The sequence below is a fragment of the Chinchilla lanigera genome, unplaced genomic scaffold, assembly GCF_000276665.1.
Source record: "Chinchilla lanigera isolate Chin_1 unplaced genomic scaffold, ChiLan1.0 scaffold00017, whole genome shotgun sequence".
Lineage (NCBI taxonomy): Eukaryota > Metazoa > Chordata > Mammalia > Rodentia > Chinchillidae > Chinchilla > Chinchilla lanigera.
In genome coordinates, this window is record NW_004955418.1 from 1,036,912 (window position 1) to 1,042,507 (window position 5,596).

At 40.2% G+C, this 5,596-nt stretch overlaps 1 protein-coding gene across 2 annotated transcripts in view; it reads right to left on the reverse strand.

The window, feature by feature from the left end:
* Positions 1–5,596, reverse strand: part of Ube2d2 (ubiquitin-conjugating enzyme E2D 2) — a 53,421-nt gene that overhangs the window by 46,788 nt on the left and 1,037 nt on the right. Inside the window, exon 1 of one of the 2 annotated variants that reach the window (XM_013512969.1) lies at positions 5,507–5,525. The exons of the other annotated variant lie outside the window; for it this stretch is intronic. The gene's annotated coding sequence lies outside the window, so the exon portion shown is untranslated. Of the gene's footprint in view, positions 1–5,506; positions 5,526–5,596 lie in introns of those variants that run through there. 2 annotated transcript variants of the gene reach the window in all.

Consider the following 5,596-nt stretch of genomic DNA (forward strand, 5'->3'; position numbering starts at 1 on the left):
AAAAAAAAAAAAAAAAATCTGAATAGGCTGGGCAGGGTGGCACACATCTGTAATCCCAGCATGTGAAGGCTGAGGCAGGAGGATTGATCAGTGCAAGTTCAAACCCAGCCTGGGCTGCACAGTCAGTTCAAGGCCAGCATCAACTACACAGTGATACTGGTCTCAAAAAAAAAAAAAAGGAAAAGAAGTGAAGGTAGTCATAAAAATCTTTATCACAGAAATAAAATAGATCAAGCGATAATCCTGGCATTACTTTGTTTTAAAGCTATATATATACCAAATATTAACTGTAACTAGCAAGATATCATTAAAATTTGTACTTTTTTTTGAGACAGGGCCTTGATATATAGTTTAGCTGGCCTTGAACTCACTATGTTGCCCAGGCTGGCCTAAAACTTGGGGCGATCTTCTTGCTGTGGACTCTCCTGCACTACCAAACCTGGCACATTAACTGTTTTTAAAAAAGCTTTAAACTAGGATTGGAGGTCCCATTTGATCCAGCTATTCCTCTTCTGGGTATCTTCCCAGAAGAATTAAAAACACTGTATCACAGCAATACAGGGGCACCCATCTTTATAGTACCACAATTTGTGATAGCTAGATCTTAGATACAACCCAAATGCCCATCAACCAAAGAATGGATAAAAAAAGATGTGGTTTTTTTATACAATGGAGTACCCCTCAGCCATAAAGAAGGATAAACTGGAGACTTTTTATAGGTAAATAGATGCAACTCAAGACCATACTCATAAGTGAAATAAACCAGATACACATGTGTAAACATAATATTATCTCCCTACTGTGAGAAGCTGAAAGGATAAATTAGATCCAAAAAGTACAATAGATATTGTAAAATGGAAAGAAACTTCAAAAGGAAAGAGAAACTGGGATGGGTCAATGGAGAAAAGAAAAAACCAAAAAAATATATATATGTATAAAAGATAGTTAAGATAGTTATACTACTACTTTCTGTTAGTCATTGAAAAGAAAGGTTTGTGCTAATATTGTTTGGACAATTAAATGCTAATATTTTGTACTCTGAGTAACCAATTTAAAGATAACAACAAACAATGTATTAACCACTGTTACCCTATTATCTTGTTTTGAAATTTTTTCCTCTTTAACATAGAATTTTAAAAAAAGTTTTTTAGAATTGTAACTTTGGTGAGTCTTCAACTCCTCAAAGAATCAAGATATGTACCCTTTTCCCAAGAACAGAGAAATTAATCTTGTAGATATCAATGTTGTGGCACTTACAAAAGAGCCTCCAGTATCTGTGCAACCGAAAGAAAAACAGGAGGCAGTCAAAAAGGTCTCTCATCTGCCGCAGACCACACAGTTCACAGAGCACATGAAGCCCTCTTCACTCAGAGCCCACTGGATCTTATTTTAGACACAATTTTAATAAGCTCCGTGATCTGGTTTCTTAGCCCACAACAGATGATACACAGCCAACTGGAAAGGGGCCGGGGGTGGTGCTTCTACAGGCAGGCACTCAAAGCATCAAAATCAAAGCTGAAGACCTATAAAGTCAGCAGAAAACCCTCAAAACATAGCAGGCTAGAGCCATTTGGTGTAGATACAAAAAAACCCAGAGGATCCCAATCCCTGCCAGAACTACAATGTATGTTCCTAATGACACTCTCTGGTATACTCTGCTTAAAGCGTAAGTCCAGAGACCTGAAGATGTATTTCAAAATAAAGTCCATCAAAAGCTTTTTCCAAAAAAGACATGGCATTTAAAAGACTGCCAAATGCAGACACAAATAGCATCCCTCTGTCAAAGAAACAAGGTATTGACTTCTTAAAAATGCCATGTCAAATGCTGTTTTTCTTAGAAAATATTTATTAGAACACAGATGCAGCAGCAGTTTATGATATCTGAAGCTGAAAGGATATTTAATAGAATTGTTTTTCAAAGAATTAAGAAGGTTAAAGACCAAGAGCAATTATATAAGCCAAGTAAGTCTTTTCAGGGAGTCTATCTTAGACACATTATTAAGACTGAAATAAAAGAGTGCTGTCTTATGTATAGCTAGTAAGCCTGCCATTCAACCTAAGTGTCACACAGAAGGTTTGAAACAAATGATCCCCATTGTGTTGTCATAATCTCTTTGACTGGTATACTAAAAATAAATTTAGGGCTGCGGGTGTAGCTCAGTGGTAGAGTGTTTGCCTAGCATACACAAGGCTCTGAGTTCAATTCCCAGTGCCAAATAAATACATAAATAAATTATTTATCTTTTCTAATCCTGACAGTCTCAAAGAAGTCAAACTAGGGGCAACCCACTCAGGCCCCTCTTCTGTCCCTCTCTTGGACAGAAGCTTTGTTTCCCTCAATAAATACACTCTGCTCTTAACCTCAAAAAAATGTAGTCAAACTATAAGAAAAGCTCAAGTTTTTTACTGCACACACCAAGGTGAAAAGCAGTTAACAATGAGTTTCAGGAGCCGGGGATTTAGCTCAGCGGCACAGTGCCCGCCTGGCGAGCGCAAGGTCCTGAGTTTGATTTCCGGTACTGGAAACCCGCCTCTCCAAAAAATGAGTTTTAAAAGTTCAAGCTAGGGGCTGAGGTTTTAGATCAGCGGCACAGCGCCTGCCTGGCAAGCGCGAGGTCATGAGTTCGATTCCCAGTACTGGAAAAACTGGTGATTTAGCTCAGTGGAACACTTGTCTAGCAAGTGGGAAGCCCTGGGTTCAGTCCCCAGCACCAAAAACTTAAAAAACAAAAAAAAGCTCAAGCTATTATTTCTAAACTGAATTTTCTTCTTAAAAATTTTACAAGGGCCATGCACACCTGTTATTCCAGCTATTCCAGAGGCTGAGGCAGGAGGATTACAAGTTTTTCAAATCTGAGGCCAATTTAGGCAATTTAGCAAGACTGTCTCTAGTCAAGCATGGTGGTGCTATAATTAGCTAGTACTAGGGAGGCTAAAGCAAGAAGATTTCCGAGTTCAAGGCCAGCTTGCACTACAAAGTGAAACTCTGTCTCCAAAAAAACCAAAACCAAAAACACCCAAGACTGTCTCAAAACCAAAGGGCTGGGGCTGGGGATTTAGCTCAGCAGCACAGTGCCTGCCTGGCAAGCGTGAGGTCGTGAGTTCGATTCCCAGTACCGGAAAAAAAACAAAACAAAACAAAAAAAACCAAAAGGGCTGGAGGGGCTGGTGATTTAGCTCAGTGGTAGAACACTTGTCTAGCAAGTGGGAAGCCCTGGGTTCAGTACCCAGCACCAAAAACTTAAAAAAGCGGGGTGGCTGGGCAAGTTACTCAGTGGTAGAGTAATTAGGAAGCATGAATAAACCCCTAGATGCCAGGCATGGCACACACCTGCAGTCCCAGCACTTGGGAGGCTGAAGCAGGAGGTGAGCTGAAAGCTGGGCTACACAGTGAGTTCAAAGGCAGCCAGAACTATACAGTGAGACCCTAATCCAAAAAACAAAAACAGAAAAGTAAACTCCTGCGTATAAAAGATGTATTTTAGAGAAAAACAAAAAACAGTAAACTCCTGTGTATATAGGATATATTTTAGAGAAAATCTACTCTAGAAAGTATGTACTAACTGACAAAGAACCATATTACCAGGGGTATTATTAGAAGACTGAAATGTGTGTTTTGGGTCAAAGTGCTACTTCTCTCTAAAGAAGTCTCTGGCTTGGTGTGGTGGCCTACGCCTGTAATCCCAGCACTTGGGAGGCTGAGGCAGGAGCATCATTGCTAGTCTGAGGCCAGGCTGGGCTACAAAATGAGCTCAAGGCCAGCCTGAACCGCATAAGGAGTATCCATCTCAAAAAGACAGAAAAAAAAAAAAGACAGAGGAAAAAAAAAAAAAAAAAGAAAGAAAAAAAAGTCTCTGTAACACAGGACAATGCAGAGAATAAATGCTTCAATTCTTGATCTAAAAGTTACTACAGGGGCTGGGGATTTAGCTCAGCGGCAAAGCGCCTGCCTGGCAAGCGCAAGGTCGTGAGTTCGGTTCCTGGTACCGGAGAAAAACCAAAAAAAAAAAAAATAAATAAAAGTTACTACATACTACATTTACTCGCTAACTTTCTAATTAGATCTACTAGGACCCCCTCGTAATTCCTAAAAGCCTTAAAAATGCGTATATTTTTACTGATGACCTCTCAGTGTGCTCCTGGTCCTTCAAAGGTCCATTAAGGGGCCTTTGCTTAAAGTTCACACTTCTTTTAACAAGTACCACGCTTCTTTATTCTACAGGACTTACTGTCTGAAGTCTGCTTCTTCATTTGTAAGAAATTCGAAAAATTAGCTGTGAGTGGGACATACACCTGTAATTCCAGCACTTGGCAGCCTAAAACTCTACAGTAAGACCTTATTTCAATAAAAAGAAAGAGAAATTGAAGCACTATAGGTACAGTTTGGCACATGTGTAATCCCAGCACTCTGGGAGGCAGAGGCAGGAAGAGTCTAAATCCTAGCTCAGTCTGAACAACTTAGCCACTTAGTGAGACCCTGTCTCAAAATTTTTTAAAAAATATACAAAAAGGGCTGGAAATATAATATTGCTCTGTGGGTAAGCCTGAGTTCAAACCTACTGTAAAAAAAAAATAAAATAAAATAAAACAGCCCACAAAAGCTGGTAAAGGGCTAAACTAACTTATAATAGGTGATGGGAATAATTCCACATTAAAGTTTGATCACACGTGAAATGAGGTCCAACAGCTGAGCTGAGAAGTTTAAACTGTCAATCTGTATTGTGACTTAAAGGCAAAGTGAAAATTGGTTTTCTTCCTCTTGGATGCCCATCACATAGCTCACGATAGATAATCGAAGACTTACTTCTCATTAAGAAGCTAGGGGTTTAATATAACCAATCTCAGCCAAGCAAAAATCACCAGTGATACCTGCCACTGCCAAGAAAAAACCTGATAGTAAGAGGCACTAAGAGGCTACAAACTCAGAGGGAAAAATCCTCAATTTTAAGTCGTGCCCATTCTCTTTATGTATGTATTCTGTATCTATAGCTACATTACCTATACGCAAATTACTTATGTCTCCTACAGCTATATTATTTGTAACTAGTGAATAACCTTTCATTTTAAAACACAAAGAAATTTTTTCTAGTGGAAAATCGAGCTCAATCCCTTTTAAATTAAAAAGGCTTCCGTGAATACAGTACCTAACTTCAGAGTTAAGTCCATTTTGTCAAGAGACAGTGAAAGGAACCTTTGTGTAATTTCTCCAGTGGTTTTCAATGTTCAGTTTCTGAACTGACTGGCTTCTTCCCTTGCCAATCCAACAGCTTTTCTATCAGACTCAGTCCTGCAAAATTGAAGTGCTAGCTTCTGACTACATATGGCAATCTCCAGGAATAAAACGCTTCTCCCTCTGCTTCCCTCCTCCCTCGTGTAAGTCACATTTCCCCCTCCGAACTTCCTACTGTACCACTCTGGGGACAGGATAAAAAGTGTGCGGCTAAACAAGAGCAAAGCGAACTCAAGAAACAGTTGTACATCGGGCAAAACGGCGTCTGCCACCTACCGAGACCCGGCCCGCACGGGCCCGCGGAGTCAGCTGGGCCCGCGGGCGGGGAGGCCCGGAGATGGGGCGAGGAGCCCGCTGACCACCGCG